This window comes from Dasypus novemcinctus, chromosome X (assembly GCF_030445035.2).
Source record: "Dasypus novemcinctus isolate mDasNov1 chromosome X, mDasNov1.1.hap2, whole genome shotgun sequence".
Classification (NCBI taxonomy): domain Eukaryota; kingdom Metazoa; phylum Chordata; class Mammalia; order Cingulata; family Dasypodidae; genus Dasypus; species Dasypus novemcinctus.
In genome coordinates, this window is record NC_080704.1 from 22380764 (window position 1) to 22402514 (window position 21751).

The 21751-nt window shown below is 43.5% G+C and overlaps 1 protein-coding gene and 1 pseudogene across 4 annotated transcripts in view; one reads left to right on the forward strand and one right to left on the reverse strand.

Annotated features, from left to right (window-relative positions):
• The window catches only part of SH3KBP1 (SH3 domain containing kinase binding protein 1), a 388056-nt gene that overhangs the window by 290103 nt on the left and 76202 nt on the right, over positions 1-21751 (reverse strand). The gene's annotated exons all lie outside the window — the stretch shown is intronic.
• On the forward strand, positions 8297-17278 carry LOC139438103 (serine/threonine-protein kinase Nek4 pseudogene; annotated as a pseudogene).

Below are 21751 nucleotides of genomic sequence, written 5' to 3' on the forward strand. Positions count from 1 at the left end.
CAGAAAGGATGGAATCGACTTTATTGGCATGCTGCTCCAAGCTACTTAAAAGTCGCTCATTGCAGTATTTATCCAAAGCACTCAATCTCTCAACAAATATTTACTGAGTTATCTATTAAGTGTCGGACCTCAATTAGGAGCTGGGGATATAGTGGGAATTAACCAGACCAAGCCCTTGCCCACAGGGAGCTGAAATTCTAGCTGGGCAGACCGCAAGTGCCGAGTAAAATCAATAAACCAACAACATACTTGCAGGCTGATATAGGCACTCTGAAAGAAATATGGTGCCATGATGGGAAGGGAGAGAGGAAACTTAGGATGGAGGACATCCCCTTAGTTACGGTGGCCCAGGATGGCTTCTTGGAGGTGAAAAGCTCCTTAAGTGGGCACCTGAAGGAAGAGAAGGTGCCACCCAAGCCAGAAACAAGGAACAGGCATTCCTGGAAGAGGGACATGCCAGTGCCTACACCAGAGGCAGGAAAGGGCTCCCCCGTGTGCGAGGGCAGAGGGCAGCAGCCAAGTGGGAAGGCGAGGCAGGCCAGACAGGACCCAGCGCCCCGCGGAAGGCAGAGTGCCACTGAAGGAGGGTACATTGTGATACCTTATTTTCACACTGATGACGATAAAAGTTACTTTCAAATCATCGTGCACCAAACGAAGTGTTAAGATGATACTCTGTCTCCAAAATAAATGATAAAAATGAGCACCATATCACGGCTCATTGATACATGCTTTTGCTTTTATTGAGTCTCGCCAGCTAGAGGCAAACAATTTTTGCCTAAAACTGAGGTGAAATATAAGGAATTCGATGGGGGAAAAGGGTGAGATCATTTGTGACTAGCCGGCGAACACTATTATTAGCAATTAACTCAAAGTTAGCAAATAGAGAGTACGTAGTCAAGCTAATTAAGACAGACCCTAGAAAGTTCCCTAAACAAGCACACAAATACATCACAGCCAAAAGACAACTGGGACTCCATCGATGTGTGTGGCCGTCTGTGAAGAGGTTGACTGAAACAATCTGCTGGCGAGTTGCCATGACCGTCAGGGCCTTATGTGCGCCTTTGAATCACAGATCGGAGGAACTGCTGAGTGGTTTCCATCAGGGTTTATCTTTCGTTTTCTTCTCCTTCCCTGCTGAACACAGGCTCTTATAACTCGGAAACTCCAAGCTGAATAGGAAGCGGCCCTTCGGGATCACGGCACTCCTTTGAGGACCTGTAACGCCGTTTCGTGCCTCGGGTCCCCAGTCTCCAAAATCTTTAACCCAAACACCTCTGGGAGATAGAAGCGAGGCCCATCCACCCCTTCCTCCCTGGGACTTCCTCAGTTTGGGGTGAGGTCACCTGGCCATGACCGAAAAGGCAATCTGGGGCTCTGGACATGAGCAAGGCTGACCAGCCAACCCCAAGATCGAACCCATCTCTCAACCGAGAGAACTGGGAAGCCACAGAGGCCACTTCACAAGCAACACTGCTGGCATTTCACAGAGCCCAGCTCACTGCCTGCATTTATGGTATAGGATGGGCCAACGAGGAAGGAGAAGGGGGTGAGGGGAACGAAAAGACATCGTTGAACGAGGGCCTACCAAGTGCCAGGTGCTTTCACATTCATTATTTCAAATGATCCAACAATTCGCTGAAGTGATATGATCTTGATTTTCAGGTGAGAAAATGAAGACGGAGAGGGATGTTTTGAATGGTCCAAGGCCCCAAGTTAGCTGAGGGTGGATTTGAGCCTCAGCTGGCCCGGCTCTCCCTCAGCCCACTACCTTGGCCGGCACCTATCCACAGGCAACTAACTACTCTTGAACAGACCCAAGCTGACATTCTAGCCTCGCCCTCTACCTTCTTCTTCCCTCCTCCTTTACGCCTTTACTTCCACAGGAAAGCTGGACCTACAGATCGGGCTTCATCCCAGACTCCCCAATTTGCCAGCTGCCTCAGAAATGTTACTTGCTCCCAACCCCTTATACTGTCACTTCACTTCACTTCACTTCACTGCTGGGACGGCTGCCTGGGGGCGGGGGGTGGGGAGAGGAGGTGGTTGCATGAAGCTGTCTGTGGACGCTGTCCCCTAGCGAGAACTCAGCCAGCCCGTGATAGGGATCAGAAGAAATGAGGCATCAAACCAGAAGACAGTTCAAAATCTTTGTAACGCTGCTCCAACAGGGGGCTGGGGGGAAAGAAGCCACTTCCGGCGTGCAGGAGGGCCTGGGGCGAGAAATTCCCCTCCACCACAAAGGAGACAAGGGCAGCTCGAGCCAGAGTGGAAAACGGGGCGGCTCACCATCTCAAGAGGCCTGGGCCAAGACCTAAGTCCCCAGAATGCCACCCTCCGAACCACAAAGCAGGCAGTCAACAGGCTACAAGAGAGTCAGACTTAACAATCCAAACCTGTGTATGGCCTACTTACTGTCTCAGGCCAGTCTGCAGCAGCCGGGGCTTTGGCTGATGACAGCTCCATTCCGTGCAGGAGGAGATGGTGATTGGGGGAGGACTGGGCCTGAACTGGGAACAAGAGTTACCCACCGCCGTGCTCTCTGAGAACTGCAAGCCTCTCTGATTCACTCGGCAGCAGAATTATTCTAAGCATCCTGTACTGTACCCAACCCGCCTGCCCCTCCCACTACACATTCACACTTTTTTTTTAAAATTCTCTGCTGTCATTTCTGCCCCACAAATCAAGTGGAACTCTTTTTTTTTTTAAGTTAATCCAATCTCTGGGCCTTCAAAGTGTGGAACTTTTCTGCTCGAGGAGGAGGAGGAAGAAAAGGAGGAAGAGGCGCGCAATTAGGAAGAGGTGATGATTAACATCAGAGAGAAGAGAGCGGGAGAACCACCGAGTCTGCAGTAACAGCAAAATGGAGATCAGCTGAAATTGCTCCGCCCAGGCCTCCAGGAGGGGACCCGGGCGGGAAACAAAGGGTGCTTGCTGCCGCCTCCCCTCTGGCTGTGGCTGTGCCAGCAGAAGCTCCTTACTCACATGTGGACAAACCTTCCCCCAAAAGAGACTCTAAAACACAGCTCGTGGGTGAGCCAATTAATGGCTTTGCAAAGCGGAAGAACTCCCTTGGTTTGGTTTTTTCCCATATGTAAAGAAAGCAGCACTGAATAAAGTCCAAGTAACTGGCAGAATGTCTTTTTGGCTTAGGGAAGCATGAATTACACTTTGACCAAAAAAAGGCCATTTTCGTTCATTTCAAGTTTACCTAGTAACTCAAATACTGACAGTCAGGACTGGATTTGGTTTTCTCCCAAGGAGAGATTCCAAGGGACTAACTTAATAACTAGATAAGAATATTTTTCTGTTATTCAGTGCTAGTCACAAATTAAATATTTCTATCCTACGGCAAACAGGTTTATCTAATGTGACTTAAACAATTTATTTCCTGTATCTCTTAATTTTAACACTATCCCCAATATTGCCCACACTATTAAACTGCCCAAAGGTAAATTTCAGTGACCTTGTCAACCAAATTATGGAAACTCTGAACTGCTGAAATCTGGATTAAAGAAGATTTTCACAGAGGCTTAAAGCTAGGGTCAGCTTCAACAAGGCTCAACATACTACTCTCAGCCCCATTAGCATCACTGATCACATCCACTCATCACCATCTCAGGATTAGCTGGGATCAGGTCTACCTGCCCACAGATAAGTTCAAAGTCAAGGAACCAGGGAAGCGGATGTGGCTCAACTGATAGAGCATCTGCCTACCATACAGGAGATCCAGGGCTCGAACCCAGGGCCTCCTGGCCCGTGTGGTGAGCTGGCCCACGCGCAGTGCTGCCGCACACAAGAAGTGCCATGCCACGCAGGGGTGTCCCCCACAGAGGGGAGCCCCACGTGCAAGGAGTGTGCCCTGCAAGGAGAGTCACCCCACACAAAAATAAAAAAATAAATAAGTCAAGGGACCATGTGCCGGTGTTTAATATAAAGAAGGCTTCCAAGTGGAAGGAAATGAAGGTCAGAAATCCAGTGTGGTTGGTAACTCAGTGAGCACCGCTGGGTGCCCACCCACAAAGCAGAGCCCTCTCCCTTTCTCCTTCCTAGCAGAGCCCACTATGGATCACAGGTTTCCCCTCACATCCGCCAGAGCCCATTCCCAGCTCTAGAGGGGTAGCCTAATTAATTCTAAGGCAGTCACTGGTTCTTGAAGGGGCAACAGGAATAAAGTTCACCCCAAGAGACTGCAGGAAAGGACCCCTCCTACAGAACCCAACAAGAATGGCAACAGCCCACCAGCCAGTCTACAACCACCTGGAAGCACAGGGAAGCCAGTCCTTGGAAGAAGCTACCAAGAGCAAAAAGAGAGAGCACAGGGGCCTCCGGTGTCCACATGGAGCAGCCGATCCCGCTACCCCTGGGGTTCAGCCTACCTCTAGACTCCCAAGTACATCAGCTAACAGACATCCGTGTTTAAGCCAGGCCCAGATGGGATTCAGACACCTGCAGTCTAAAGCATGCTGACAGGAATGGGCTGAGAAGCAGCTAGATAACCAAGAGCAAGAGTGTGAAATTTGTCAGACTCCCTAAAGTAACTAATACATTCACAGAAAACATCCCCCTTAATGTTAAAGAAAAAGGAGAAATATAAAAAGATGAGTGGTTGCCTAGAGTTGGGTGTGAGACCCAAAAGTGACTGCAAATGGGCACAAGATTTCGTGGGTGGGGGGACAATAGAAATGTTCTAAAAGTAGATTGCGGTGATGGCTGCAAACTTGGTAAAAAGTAGACTGTGGTGATGGCTGCAAACCTGGTAAAAAGTAGACTGCGGTGATGGCTGCAAACTTGGTAAAAAGCAGACTGCGGTGATCGCTGCAAACTTGGTAAAAAGCAGATTGCAGTGATGGCTGCAAACTTGGTAAATATACAAAAAAAAACATTCAATGGTGTACTTAGAATGGGTGAATTTTATGATAGGCAAATTATATCTCAACAGAGCTGTATGTTTTTTTTGTTGCTGTTCTTTTGAAAAAGAAAAAGGCTAATAGGGGCAGGTGCTTGTTCAGCATAGGTCACAGGCTGAAGGAACTTTTCCTCCATTCACATCTGGCCACGGCATGCCCCTGCTTAAAATCCTTCCTTCAATTGTTCCCAACTAACTGTAGAGCCCAAGGTCCTCACGAGGGCAAGCAGGAGCCAGTCACCCCCAGCCACGCTCTACCCATTCCCAGTTTGCTCACCAGCAAGGCTCACTTCCAGACCCTCACCAAGCTGTTTCTCCCACCTCCAGGTCTCTGCCACACAACAGCCTCTTTCTGGGTTGCCCTCACCCACCCTCTTCACCTGGTCTGATTCCTTCATATCCTCCCCCGGGGCTCACTAGGTCCCCTTCCTCTGTGCCCCCCACCCCCGACAACTAGGCATGGTTATTCCACTGTGTGTATCCCAAATGGGTTGGAAAGTGTGTTTCTCCCAGCCGGCCAGACCCCAGGCCTAGAACAGCACCCGAGACACAGTGACCACCCAACAGTCATTCGCCCAACTGAATCCCATCTTTCCTTTCTCTCTCTGGCAAAGGGCGCCAGCTTGTCCGGGTGGTCACTTGTGCTATGGAGGTTGGCAGGCTCCAGGTGTCCTTGTGGGATCCAGTTCGTCCTGCTCCCCACCACACACCCCACCTTCCTACAGCCACTTCCGGCTCAGCACTGGACACCGAGGCAGCAGCTTGCACAGCCTGCTCCACCAGCATCCCCAACGTGGAAGCGCTGCACATGGTGTAAGAGACCCCTGACTCACTCTCAGTGCTTCTGCTTCTCTGCTTGAACCTTGGCTGATGCAGCAGTAAATGGTGACAATGTGCCACGTGGCTCTCAGTGTATAGGCCTAAAAAAAAAAAGAGAGGCCACGCCCAGCTTTTTTTTTTTTTTTTTGATTCTGGAATTTTGTTTATGTTTGTAACCTTAGACAAGGTAGGGAGCTTGGGGAATAAAAGCCACATATGCAGTAAGAATGGGAAACACTTCCTCTGAAAGTGGAGAAAGTGGCCACGGTAGCTCCTGAGGGCAGGGAGAGGGAAGAAGAGGTGTGATGTAGGAGCATTTTCGGGACTTGGAGTTGTCCTGGGTGGTGCTGCAGGGACAGATGCTGGACATCGTGTGTCCTGCCATGGCCCACTGGGTGGACTGGGGGAGAGTGTAGACTACAATGTAAACCATTATCCATGTGGTGCAGCAGTGCTCCAAAATGTAGTCACCAAATGCAATGAATGTGCCACGATGATGAAAGAGGTTGTTGATGAGGGAGGAGTGGGGTGAGGGGGGTGGGGGGTATATGGGGACCTCATATTTTTTGAATGTAACATTTAAAAATAAATAAATAAAACCATAAAAAATAAATTTAAAAAAAAGGACTAAGTTAAAAGAGGGACACAATAGATAGAAGAACAGGCAAAAGCTGGGAAGAACAGTCTCCACCTGGTATCTTCTCTTCCCACTTGACCTCAGGGGAGAAGGTTAAATAGTAACAGTAAGGGTTAAGAAATGTTAAAAAGCCAGTTGCCAGGGAGTCTCAGTTACCAGAAAAGAAAAAGTCAGACGGCCCTCCCACAAAACCCCACGGTGGAATTTGTGCTTCATCGCAAAAAAAAAAACAAAAACAACCTTGATCAAGCCCTCCTTCCAGCTTGCTCTGAATCTCCAACCACCACCCGAAACGAAACCCCAAACCCAGGAGTCCGAGGAAAGGGCTGAAATAACACTTTACATATTTGCCATGGTAATTTCAACTCCTGCCTCAAAATCCTGACTCCTCTTTTCCATATTTGGACCCCGGTTTCCTTGGACGCCCTCCGGGAGCCTTCACAGACATTATCTAACGCTACACAGGTCAGCGAGCTAACCATTAAGCCCCCGATTTTTTTTCCCCCCAGCTCTCTGATTTAAACCAGTCTGGACAGAATCGTAAGGAACCGGTCAATTCCCTCCCAAGGGGGAAGGCTGTTAAGATTTCTCAAATAGTTTGAGTTAACAGGAAGCTCTTCGAATGTCAGAAAGTTTGTCTTTCAACATCTCAATCTGAGTACTCCCGTGAAGTTTTCAAAGCTGCCACCACCACCATCCTCCCCACCCCACCCCACCCACCTCCCTAAAAACAATACCTAGCAGATGTATCATCAAATCCACTTCAGTAGCTTTTCCAATACCTTCCTTTCAAATACGTGCCCAGCCTCAGCCCGGTTCAATAGGCCTGGTGTGGACCCGGGACTCTACATCGTTCAAGCTCCAGGAGATTCAGGGGTGCTCAGCCTACTCCTGAGACACAGGACTCGGTCTACAGGTGTCAGTGCCATCCCTGCTATGACAAGCAGCATTACCTGGAGCTTCACAGCCCTGCAGAATCTCAGTCTCCCCGTACCCACCAGGCTCCACCCCAGACCTACGGAATCAGCATCTTCATTTCAACAAGATCCCCGGGGATCCGTCTTGCACACTGGAGCTTGAAAAGCCTGGGCTATGCCATCACCTGGCTTCCGACTCTCCCGAGGTGTTCCAGTTCCCCTCCGCAAGTGGAAAGCGGAACAGTGGCAGGCCACCATCCAAATTCACCTTCACCAATTTTTCAGGATCTTAATGACCAACTCCCCCATCCCCCTCCAAGTAGAAAATACAGGTGGTCAGATGAAATGTAAAGGGATTCAAAGACCAGCCACAGCCTGTTTCTCAGTTTAAGGAATTTGTTTTTCCCTTTGTGCCGGCAGCATCACCACCTGCATTACTGTGCGTGTTCCAAGCTCCCAGCCACATCAGACTCCCATGCAGTCAAAGCGGCAAAGCCGCTCAGTATTAAAGGGCTTTCTATGGAACCAAAGCACGCTGGGATAAATCATTCTTGGAACTAATGAGAACTACTAATTGTATCCGTTCTTAAAAATCAGTATGCTCCAAGAAACTTTTTAAAAATTCATATGCTTATTTCCCTTCTTCAAATAACACCATACGGCATTCACAGGAGGTTGTGGTTTCAAATGAAATGTGGCTGCATTTTAAAAAATAAAAAATCACTCCCAATATCCCATCACCAAGCTCAGCCAAGATTCCAGCAGGTTATCAGAATCCGACAGATTTGGGTACCCCTCATGCCAGTTCAGGTTTGGTTTGGTTTTTTAACATAGCCAAGGCCACCTACACAGTGCTATAGTGTAGTACTACAAGGCGTTACAGAGCAGGGACTCCAGTTTAACGACCCACAGGTTCAAAGCCTGCACTGGCACTTACTGTGTTCCCCTGGGCAAGTTACTTAACTTCTCTGGTCCATGGGAAGTGCTATATAAAAGTCTATTTTCCCACCTAGCATGCAGTACCGTGAGTGGTACAGATGATAAGGCTATGTACAGAGTAGGTGCCTAGCTATTACTACATATGGAAAACACTCCGCCCAGACAGAACGTCCTGTGAAGAATGTATTATTACTGAACTCCAGTAACCTCTTAGTGTGCCAAGAAAGGAGCTTTTGGGAAAGCTTTTCCTTCCCCTAGTGATGAAAAACAAAAAAACTAATGGATATAATCATCTTCTTCATCCAATGTAAGGCTCTCCCTCTCTAATCATGTACTTAATAAGGTTTATTTTATGTTACAACATTTATTCAAAGAATAAGGATTACTATAGAAAAAATATGAAAAGCATTGAAGCAGGTGATAAAATACTGACAACCAAACAGGAGACTGGTGCCAATTTCTTAAGAGTGGCTTAGATCACAAATGCTGATTTCGAGACTGTTCTGGGTAGGGGAGAGCCAGACAACACTGCCTCCCCCATATTAATACTACATAGTAACCTACACGGTAACATACAGTAGAAGGAACTGGTATGCTGAAACTATTTAAACTACCCATTTTCATCTATTTTTTTACACTTTTTAAATTAAAGTTAATAGACCACAAAGAATGTCACCTTAAAAAACATGAAAAACATAAGAGGTTCCCATATAACCCACTCCCCAACCCCTGTTAATTTTGTAAATTGTATTTTTTGAAGATATATACATCACAAAAAAAAATGTTACATGAAAAAGCATGAGGTTCCCGTATATCCCCCACCCCCCCACACACACCCCGCTCCTCCCACACCAACAGCCTCCTCCACATTGTGGTACACTCATCACACTCGATGAACCCATTTTGGAGCACTACTGCACCACATGGATAATAGTTACCCTGTAGTTCACATTCTTCCCCAGTCCATTCAGTGGGTTATGGCAGAATATATAAAGTCCAGCATCTGACCCTGCAATATCACTCAGGACAACTCAAAATCCCAAAAATTAGCTGAGAATCTTATTACAAAGAGAAGCAATACATTTTACTGAATAAATGAGAAGGTATCTACTCCCAACAGCAAATTCACTTTCCTTTTCACTCTGTGCCAGATCCTGAAGTGGCTACAAAAAAGGTATACTAGATTCTCCTTGCCCCCTGAAATGGGAGCTAGGGAGTAACTCCAACATATGTTTAAAGAATGCTAGAAGGTGTATCACAAAAAGTTGTATTACATATGCATGACATTACTGCACCAAAGAGGTTGGGGGGAAATATGTAATACCATTAGAAATCATTAGATAGCATTAGATAGCATTAGAGTCTTCTGTCACACTCTGCAGTCTATCCTGGATTCCCCCACATCCTAGTGGATGGCTCTTTGTACTTCAGTTTGCATATACTAGAGTTCACTCTGTGATATACAGTTGCATGGGTTTAGTGGGCTTTTTTTTTTAACGTTTTTCCAGCTGATACACTTTTATTTTGTATTAGAGAAGTTGTAGGTTAACAGAAAAATCATGCAGAAAACAGAGTTCCCATTTACACATACACACACACATACACACACACACACACACACACACACAGAGTTTTTCCTATAAACACTACATAGTGCAGTACCTTTGGTACAATTTATAAAATATTGTAATTACACTATTAACTATAGACCATAGCTTACAATAGGGTCCACTGTTTGTACTGTACTGTCCAAGGTGTTTATTTTTATTCTAGCAACACATATACAACCTAACACTACCCCTTTTAATTACATTCAAATATATAATTCAGTGGTGTCAATTACATTTACGGTGTTGTGCTACCAACACATCTATTATCAATTTTTCCATCACCCCCAAAGAGAAATTCTGTCCCAATTAAGCATTAACTCCTCATCCCTAATTCCTCTCCAGGCCCTGGTAAACTGTGTTCTAGTTTCTGACTATGAATTTTCTTATTCTAGTTATTTCATATCCATGAGATCATACACTATTTGCCCTTTTGTGCCTGGCTTATTTCATTCAACAGGTCTTCAAGATTCATCCACATTATCACATGTATCAGAACTTCATTCCTTTTTGTGGTTGAGGAATATTCCATTTTTATGTATATACCACATTCTGTTTATTCACTCGTCTGTTGATAGACGCTTGGGTTGCTTCCATCTTTTGGCACTTGTGGACAAGTGTATGCAAAAATCTGTTCAAGTCTCTGCTTTCAATTCTTTGCAGTATGTACCTAGAAGTACGGTATGTACTTTGCGGTATGTACCTAGACCATATGGTAATTCTATACTTAATTTTGGGACCTGCTAAACTGTGTTCCATGATGGCTATACCATTTCACGTCCCCACCAACAATGAACGAGTGTTCCTATTTCTCTACATCCTCTCTAACATTTACTATTTTTAATAGTACGCATTCTGGTGGATGTGAAATTATATCTCATTGTGGTTTTCATTTGCATTTCCCTAATGGCTAATGATACTGAGCATGTTTCCATGTGCTTTTTGGCCATTTGTATATCTTCTTTGGAGAAATGTCTATTCAAGTTTTTTGCCCATTTTTAAAATTGGGCTGTCTTTTTGTTGTTGAGTTGTATTTCTTTCTATATTCTGGATAGTAAACCCTTATCAGATAGGTGGTTTCCAAATATTTCTCCCATTCTGTAGATTGTCTTTCATTTTTTTTTACTTTCATGATGAAGTACATTGATACGCAAAAAGTTTTACTTTTGATAAAGTCCCATTTATCTATTTTTTCTTTTGTTGCTCATATTTCTTTTTAAAAAGATTTATTTATTTATTTATTTCTCTCCCCTTCCCCCCTCCCTCCTGGTTGTCAGTTCTCTGTGTCTATTTGCTGCATCTTCTTCTTTGTCCGCTTCTGTTGTCAGCAGCATGGGAATCTGTGTTTCTTTTTGTTGTGTCATCTTGTTGTGTTAGCTCTCCATGTGGGCGGTGCCATTCTTAGGCAGGCTGCACTTCCTTTCGCGCTGGGCGGCTCTCCTTACGGGGCGTACTCCTTGCGTGTGGGGCTCCCCTACGCAGGGGACACCCCTGCGTGGCATGGCACTCCTTGCGCGCATCAGCACTGCATATGGGCCAGCTCCACACGGGTCAGGGAGGCCTGGGGTTTGAACCGCTGACCTCCCATGTGGTAGACAGACGCCCTAACCACTGGGCCAAGTCTGCTTCCCTGTTGCTCATACTTTTGTTGTAAAGTCTAAGAAACCAATGCCCAATGCAAGGTGTACTTCTAAAAGTTTTATAGTTTTGGTTCTTATATTTAGGTCTTTCATCCATTTTGAGTTAATTTTTGTAAATGGTATGAGATAGGGGTCAACCTTCCTTTTTCTGCATATGTATATCTAATTGTCCCAGCACCAAATGTTAAAGAGACAGTTCTTTCCCCATTGAGTGGACTTAGCACCCTTGTCAAAAATCAAGTGACCATAATGTAAATGTCAATTGAAAGAAAGCTAGAGAATAATCTAGGGACTGAAAAATATAGTGAACCCAGAGGTAGATGAGGATTGTGGTTAACAGTACAAATATAAGACTGTTCTTCTATGAACTAGAACAAATGTATATCATTGTTACAAGGCACTAAGAATATCGCGATGCATGGGAATATTACAATTAATGTAACTTATGGACTACAGTTAGCAATATTGTAATATTCTTTCATCAGTTTCAAAAAAGGTACTATATCAATGCTAAGAGTCAATAATGAGGGATATGGGATTTTTTTCTTATGGATTAAGGAAAATGTTAAAAATTTATGGGGCAATGACTGCACAACTCTGATGAAAATCAGAGCCACTGAGTACACTTTTGATAGATTGTACAAGGCATGGGACTATATAACACAGTAAACCATGTGGTGGAAGATGGACTGTGGTTAACAGTACAGATATAAGTGTGTTCTCTCATGAACTATTACAAAGGAACAATACTAATACATGGTGTTGATAATAGGGGTGGTAAGGAAAAAATACACTGAATGTACACTATAGGCCACAGTTAGTGGTAATAGTCTGATGATCTTTCACAATCTGTAACAAATATTCCGCAACAATGTAAAATGTTAATAGAGGGGTGTTGCATAGGAATTCCACACATTATGCATGATGGTTTTGTAACTTCACAACTTCTCTAATAAAAAATATCTTTAAAAAAAATCAATTGGTCATAGATGTGATGGTTGATTTCTAAATTCTCAATTTCATTCCATTGGTCTATGTCTTTCCTCGGCCAGTACCATGATGTTTTGATTACCACGGCTTTATAATAAGTCTTAAAATTGGGAAATATGAGTCCTCCAAATTCATTCTTCTTTTTCAAGATGGCTTTGGCTATTTGGGTACTTGCTTATTAGCTCTAGTAGCTTTGTTTTGGACTTTTCAGGATTTTCTACATATAGGATCATGCCATCTGCACATAGGGAATGCTTTATATCTTCTTCCCAATCTGGATGCCTTTATTTTCTTTTTGTTGCCTAACTGGTTTGGCTAGAACTTCCAGTACAATGTTGAATAATAGTGGCATCCTTGCCTTGTTCGTGATCTTAGATGGAAAGCTTTCAGTCTTTCACTATTGCTCAGGGGTTCTTAACCAGGGGTCCATAAGCTTGAACTGAAATTCAAAAAAAAAACATTATTCTTGCGGGGACGTGTTGGTGTGGGTATGATATATTTATCAAATAATACACAGTATAATATGGACTTAGTAAGGGGTGCGTGGTTTTCACCTGACTGGCAAAGGGGTCCATGGAACAAAAAAGGTTACGAATCCCTGCTACTGAGTATGACATTAGCTGTGGGCTTTTCATATATGCCCATTATTATGTCGAGAAAGTTTCCTTTCATTCCTAGTTTTCAAAATGTTCATCAAGACAGGGTGCTGGATTTTGTCAGGTGCCTTTTCTGCATCCATAGAGATGATGTGTTTTTTTTTCCTTTTGTTCTATTAATGTGGGGTATTGCATTAATTAATTTTCTTATGTTGAACCACCCTTGCATACCTGGGATAAATCCCACTTGATCACGAGGCATACTTCTTTTTAATGTGCTGTTGGATTTGGTTTGCTAGTATTTTGTTGAGAGTGTTTGTATCTATATTCATAAGGGATCTTGGTCTGTAATTTTCTTGTAGTATCTTTATCTGGCTTTAGTATTAGGGTGATATTGGCTTCAAAGAATGAGTTAAGAAGTGTTCTCTCCTCTTCAATTTTTTGGAAGAGGTTGGGCAGGATTAGTGGTAATTCTTCTTGGAATGTATGTGAAGCCATAGAGTTGTATTGTTTTTGACAAATGCAAGATCATGTATGTACCCAGCATGCCAGTAACACACAGAACAGCTCCTTTACCCGAAAGTTCCCCTGTGTGTCTCCTTTATAGTAAAAAAAAAAACCTCCCCCTCCCAAACCTTTGGCAACCACTAATCTGGTTTTAGTCCCTAAACTTTTACCTTTTATAGAATGTCATATGAATAGAATCATACAATATGTGGCATCTTGGGTTTAGCTTCTTTCACTTAGTAATATGTATTTAATATTTATCCATGTTGTTACATCAATCAGTAGCTCATTTATTTACATCACTGAATAGTATTCCATTGTATGGATGTACCACAGTTTGCTTGTCCATTCCCCTGTTGAAAGACATCTGGTTGTATCCAGTTTTAACAATTATGAATAAAGCCACTATAAATATTTAGGTACAAAATTTTGCATGGACATAAGTTTTCAACTCATTTGGGTAAATACCTAGGAGTACAATTGCTGGATCATATGGTAAGCCTATTTTCAACTTTGTAAGAAACAACCAGACTGTCTTCCCAAGTGGCTGTACCATTTTGCACTGGCACCAGCAATGTATGAGAGTTCCTGTTGCATTACAGCCTTGTCAGCAGTTGTTATTTTCAGTTTTTGGGTTTTAAATATTCTAATAGGTGTGGTTATAGTTTGTTATTTCCCTAATGATAATTGGTGGTGAGCATCTTGCCTATAGATATATTTTCTTTGGTGTAGAGCCTATTCAGATCTTTTGCCCACGTTTTGATTGAACTGTTTGTTCTCATATTTTTGAGTTTTAAGAGTTGTTTATATATTCTGGATACAAGTCCCTTATCAAATATAAGATTTGCAAGTATTTTCCCCCAACCTGTGACTCTTTTTTTCATTTTATTAACAGTGTCTTTTGCAGAGAAAAGTTTTTAATTTTAATAAAGTCCAATTTATCAATTTTTTTCATGGATCATACTTTTGGTATCGTATATAGAAACTAACCCTAACCCAATTTCACACAGGTTTTTCTCCTATATCTCCTTCTAGAAGTTTTATCGTTTTACATTTAGGCCTATGATCCTTTTTCGGTTAGATTTTGAATAAGATAGGAGGTATGAGTTCAGAGTCATTCTTTTGCATCCAGATGTCAACTGATGAAAAGGCCTTCCTTCCTCCACTGAATTACCTTCGCCTTTTGTCGGAAATCAGTTGACTACAGTGTGTCCTCCAGGAGCAGGGGGAGCACATGTAGGGCCGTGCAGGGTGGAACGGTTTTGCTCCCACCAGGGCTGGGCCACCACAGCATCTACCACCTTCATCTCTGACAGGTGAGCAGGACCTCCAGCCGCAGGCTGCTTGCCCTGCCTCTGCTGCAAGCTGCATCCGACATGTGGGCCTGCTCCTGGAACATGTCTACTACCGGTGGGCAGGGGACAGGGGCAGTTTCAGGGAGGAGATGCTCGTGAGGCACTGGTGGGATGGCCAGCAGTATGTCACTAAAAAAATTAAAGCCTGAAACTCCTCCAGCCGAAGGCAGCGAGCTGCAGAACAGGAAGCGCAGCTCTTGTCTCGGCTGAAGCACACCACATTGTCACCTGCAAGGCCTTGTGGGAGGGACGGGACGGTCTGCTCTACACTGTCACGGGCCTCAGTGAAGAAGGCGACCTGTAGCAAAAGCCCAAGGAGCAGAAGGGCTGGCTTTTGCCTAGGAGTCAGGTGGTGGAATAGTTTGTTCAGATCGCCATGGCTCTGCAGTACTGGTCTGAGAACACATCCTTCCTTCCCTGAGATCTGAAAACTCAAAAAGTTTTCCTAACGAGAACAAACATCATCATGCTGGATGACCGAGGAATCACCCGAGTGTGAGAGGATCATTGTGACATGGCTAGCACCCTCATCGGTACACCCTAGTACATGAGTCCTGAATTGTTCTCAAACAAACCCTACAACTCTAAGTCAAATGTTTGGGCTTTGAGATGCTGTTTACGAAACGGTCACCCCGAAGCATGCTTTCATTGAGAAAGACATGAATTATTTAGTTTATTGGATTGTTGAAGGAAAGCTGCCACCGATGCCAAAAGATTACAGCCCAGAGCTGGCAGCATGATGCTGAGCAAAAGGCCTGAAAAATGACTATCTGTGAGGAGCGTTCTGAGGCAGGCTTACATAAAGCACCACATCTCATTATTTTTTGTGGACACTAAGGCAAAAATCTCCAAAAATAATATTAAATCCAAGCCTGTTGCTACAACGGTTTCCTGGAAGGTTGAATGAAATAATGATGTAATCCCCCTCCAATCACACTACTCTGAAGACTCCAAGACATACATAATGGGTGGAGACAAATGTTTGTCCCAGGAGAAACCCGTGGCCATTGGCCACTTGAAGACATCTGCCAGTATGAAAGGCCACCCCCACAAACCAGGCACGTGCAATACTGTAGGGTCACTAGCCACCCTGGGCAGGGTAAAGCTCGACATTGTACCTGTAGAAAGGAGGGACTAAATGAATGATGGCTTGGTTCAGGAGAATCAACCAAGACACTTAGATCCCTCCAATGACCAGAAGGTAAATGCAATATTTTTCAAGTGAAGGAGGAGTGGCTGCCAGATAATGTAAAGTCTAGTACCCATCCGGAAACTGATTACCACGTGGTGTTCTGATCCCACTGGGGAGGGAACACCCCAGTGAAATCTCTGTAACCCCTAAGCAAAGGCTGAAAGCCAAAGGACCTGCTGATGAACACATTCTGGAAAAATAGGACAGAATCTCCCCAGTCTTGCAGCCACACAGCCCTGGGTTTGAACACTCCCTGTCTTGAAAGCAACGGCAGAAGAGAAGAGATGAGACTGAGCACAGTAGGGGAGAGAGATAATTCCAAAGAGATTCCTCTTCAACTTTTGCCTTCTCTACTTGCTGTTGAAAAAACAGATTTCAAGATGATACAAAAGGATGCAGAAAACCAAAGTAGAGCACTCACCGAGTCTGTGAGCAGTTTGAGGAGCAGTGAGGTCTCATGACCAAAGGGTGGACCATTATAAGCAAAAGAGAGGAGGCGACTAAGGCAGTCACAGGAAAAGATGTTTTCTGCAGGCCCTGGCCCTGCAGCACGGAGACCTTCTCTCAGGGCAGTGGGGCCAGGGAAACCACAGGGACAAGGCCAGTTCATCTCCACCCAATGGCTCTCTTCTCACTGCTCAGGAAAAGAAACCCATCCACTGTCTGCCTGAGGATGAAGTACATTCTTCTACAAGGCTGACTAAGTCACATGGGGATTCCAGGGAAGGGGAAGGTCATACAAATGAAATGAGTGACTTGGTACAACTGATAACCCAGACCCTGAAACTGGACTCTAAAGAGAGCTGTGAAGATCTCCCAGTACCAAATCCAGTGCTGGAGTTCAAACTTCATCAGAAATACGGAATATGCTTATATTTCAGGGAAAAGTTGCAGAAGAGAGAGCTACCTTCAGTTGTCATGCCAGCTTCTGAAAAGATCAGGAGAATGAATAGTTGAAGTCCTGAGAGCTGATATTATCCGGGGCCTGGGGGTTCGGCTTTGAGAGCAGGTGGATGGTCTTTTTGAAGAAGATGAATTGGAAAGAGGTGTATGTTTGTGGGAGCACATGGATGAAAAGATTTGGCTTACGGTGTAAAAGTTCACCAGCTGAAATTTTTTGAAGAAAATATGAATTTTTTAGAATTTGTTCTAATATGCTACCAGAACTAAAGACCTCTTTTCAGCAATTTTTGGCCTTTAAAACAAACAAACAAACACGTAACAAGACTTGGAAGCCATTCAGCATGCTTGTCTCTCTCTTTGGGGTATTTCTTACAGGAAAAAAATTGGACAGTACAGAGTAATATGAACAAGACTCACAAAAGAAGTAAAAGAAAAAACCTCTGAATATCATATCCTCTTTAGGAGCAAAAGTCTTTTATAAGACATTTGTTTCGTTACTATTTACTGAGTCTTAATCCACCAACTTTATATCTTTTTTTTTTTTTAAAGATTTATTTATTTATTTAATTTCCCCCCCCTCCCCTGGTTGTCTGTTCTTGGTGTCTATTTGTTGCGTCTTGTTTCTTTGTCTGCTTTTTTTTTTTTGTTTCTTTGTCCGCTTCTGTTGTCGTCAGCGCGCAGGAAGTGTAGGCGGCGCCATTCCTGGGCAGGCTGCACTTTCTTTTCACGCTGGGCGGCTTTCCTGACGGGCGCACTCCTTGCGCGTGGGGCTCCCCCACGCGGGGGACACCCTTGCGTGGCACGGCACTCCTTGCGCGCATCAGCACTGCGCATGGCCAGCTCCACACGGGTCGAGGAGGCCCGGGGTTTGAACCGCGGACCTCCCATATGGTAGACGGACGCCCTAACTACTGGGCCAAAGTCCGTTTCCCCCAACTTTATATCTGAAACTTTATTTTCTTAAGAAACGAATTAGATTTAAAACAGGGCCATAATATAGTGGATTTGAAGTTTTATATTGTGCTGAAGTGATAAAAGCAACAGTAGCAAGAAATGACATAATATACCCAGTGATGATACTTGTTATTGTGAATAAAATTAGGTAGTAGTTGATACATTTTTTAAAAATTCAATTCACAATTCTAGAAGTAGATTTGAAGAATATCAAGTTGTATTTAGTACTTGAGGCAGTGGACTTGGCCCAGTAGTTAGGGCATCCGTCTACCACATGGGAGGTCCACGGTTCGAACCCTGGGCCTCTATGACCCGTGTGGAGCTGGCCCAGGAGCAGTGCTGATGCGCGCAAGGAGTGCCCTGCCACGCAGTTGTGTCCCCCGCGTAGGGGAGCCCCACGGGCAAGGAGTGTGCCCCGTAAGGAGAGCCGCCCCGAAAGAAAATGCAGCCTGCCTAAGAATGGCGCCGCCCACCCAGAGAGCTGACACAACAAGATGACGCAACAAAAATAAACACAGATTCCCGTGCCCCGCTGACAACAACAGAAGTGGACAAAAAAGACGCAGCAAATAGACACAGAGAACAGACAACCGGGATGCGGGGGGGGGGGGGTGGAGGAGGGCAGGGAGGAAGAGAAATAAATAAATAAATAAAAACTTTAAAAAAAAGTAGGACTTGAACAATTGAATTCCTTTTTTTTACACATTGAAGGACGTTTAACATTTTCATTTAATATGAACTTCATTTAGGACATACAAGAATTGAAAGTAAGATATATTTTGGCTGTGTAAATCAATATGTTATTACAGGGAAGTGGACTTGGCCCAGTGGTTAGGGTGTCCGTCTACCACATGGGAGGTCCACGATTCAAACCCCGGGCCTCCTTGACCCGTGTGGAGCTGGCCCACACGCAGTGCTGATGCGCGCAAGGAGTGCCATGCCACGCAGGGGTGCCCCCGCGTAGGGGAGCCCCACATGCAAGGAGCGTGCCCTGTAAGGAGAGCCACCCAGCGCGAAAGAAAGTTCAGTCTGCCCAGGAATGGCGCTGCACATATGGAGACCTGACACACAAGATGACGCAACAAAAAGAAACAGATTCCCATGTGGCTGATAACAACAGAAGCGGACAAAGAAGAATACACAGCAAATAGACACAGAAAACAGACAACTGGGGTGGGGAGGGGAGAGAAATAAATAAATAAATCTCCTTTAAAAATATATGTTATTACATACTTGTTTTGTCAAATTTAATTTTCCATCTGCAAAACATTTCTTAAATACTAATTCCTTTTGGAATGATGCAATTTGTAAGTAAAGACCAGACCTTTTTAGTTATTTTGGATATTTTTAATATTTGTCTCCTAAAGTTTGTTTTCATGTACAAAATAATGGCTGTCTTCTCATGTTTTAAATGTATGGTTTTCTTTTCTTATTTCTCCCCCACCCCACTGTCTGTTCTCTGTGTCCATTCACTGTGTGTTCTTCCATGTCTGTTGCTTTTATAATTTTTTAAAAATCTATTGACTAGAAAATTTAAAAAGCAACTATGTTTGCATTGATCTATTTCTGAGTTGTCCATTCCACTGATCTGTGTGCCTGTCCTTTTATCAGGACCATATTTTCCTGATTTATCATAGTTTTATACTAAGTCTTGGTATCAGGTGATAGGAGTCTTCAATTGTATTCTCCTTTTCTAGAATTGTTTTGGCTATTCAACTTCCTTTGCCTTTCCACATAAATTTTAATATAAGCCTGTCAATATCTGCCAGAAACACATGCTAGCATCTTGATAGGGTTCCACTGAATCTATAAATCAAATTGTTAAGAACTGGCATTTTAGCAATACTGACTCTTCCAATCCATGAACATGGTATATATTTTTAGATTTTCTTTTTTTCCATCAATGTTTTACAGTTTACTGCATACAAATACTATATATATTTTGTTATGTTTATACCTAAGTAGTTCATAGGAGGGGAAGCTAATGTAAATGGTTTCTTTTTTTGTTTAATTTCAGGATTCAATTGTACACTGCTAGCATAAAGGCATACAATTGACTTTTATATGTTGACCTTGTATCCTACAACATTTCTAACCTCACTATGTCCAGGGGTTTTGTTTGTTTTGTTTTATTTTAGTATATATTTTTAAAGATTTATTTCTTTATTTCTCTCCCTTCCCTCCATTGTCTGCTCTCTGTGTCTATTCACTGTGTGTTCTTGTATTCTCATTAGGTGGCTCCAGGAACCGATCCTGGGACCTTCTAGAGTAGGAGAGAGGCGATCATTCTCTTGTGACACTTCAGCTCCCTGGTCTGTTGTGTCTCTCTTTTTTTTTTTTTTTTTATTTTGAGAAGGAAAAATGATTTACTGACGGCTGGCCGAACTCGGAAGCTTTCTGTTTCTAACCTGAGCCTGTTGCGTCTCTTGTTGTCTCTCCTCTGTATCTCTTTTTGTTGTGTCATCTTGCTGCATCAGCTCTCTATGTGGGCCACCACTCCTGCACGGGGCAGTACTCCTTGAATGGGGCAGCCCTCTGCATGAGCCGGCTTGCCACACGGGCCAGCTTGCCTTCATCAGGAGGCCCTGGGTATCAAACCCTGGACCTCCTATATGGTAGACAGGAGCCCAAGTGCTTGAACTACAACTGTTTCCCTTAGTATATTCATTAAGATTTTCCACATAGCCAATTATATTGTCTGAAAATCAGAATACTTTTATATCTTCCTTTCCAATCTACATACCTTTTATTTCATCTTCTTTTCTTATTCTAGCTAGGATGCCAGTATGATGTTGAATAAGAAGGGTAAGAGTGGACATTCTTGCCATGTTCCACATCTTGGGAGGAAAGCATTCAGTCTATAACCATTTGGTATAATGTCAACTGTAGGTTTTTCATATATATTTTTTTATTAGGCTAAAGAACTAAATCTATAATTAAATCTAAGTCTAAATCTCTAGCTTGCTGAGATTTTTAAAATCATAAATGGATTTTGAATTTTGTCAAAAGTTTTCTCTGCATCTGAGTTATGATTCTTTTTCAGATTTAGTCTATTAGTATAGTGAATTACATTGATTATTTGAATGTTGAACCATCCTCACATTTGGAGATGAACACTAATTGGTTGTGATGTATTATTCTTCATATATGTGTGTGTGCGTGGATTTGATTTGCTAATATTAAGAATTTTTGTGTTGGTGTTCATGAGAGATATTAGTCTGTAGTTTTCTTTTCTTGTGTGTCTGGTTTTAGTATTACAGCAATGCTGATGGCATAAAATGAGTTGGGAAGCGTTCCCTATTCTATTTTCTGGAAGAGAATGTGTAGAACAGGTGTTCTCTCTTCCTTAAATGTTTGGTAGAAGTCACCCATGAAACTATCTGGGCCCAGAGTTTTCATTTTAGGAAGTTTTTTAGCCATAAATTCAACATCTTTAGTGAAAATCAGGCTATTTAGGTTATCTGCTTCTTCTGTAGAGAGTTTTGGGGTAGTTTATATCTTTCAAAGAATTGGTCCATACATTAGTCAGCCAAAGGGATGCTGATGCAAAATATCAGAAATTGGTTAGTTTTTATAAAGCATATTTATTTGGGGTAGGAACTTACAGATACCAGGCCATAAGCATAAATTACTTCCCTCACCAAAGTCTATTTTCATGCATTGGAGCAACTGCCCACGTCTGTGAGGGTTCAGGCTTCCTGGGTTTTTCTCTTCCTGGGGCTTACTTCTCCTTCCTCTATGAGCTTACGTCCTGGGGCTCCAGCTTAAGGCTTCAGCATCAAACTC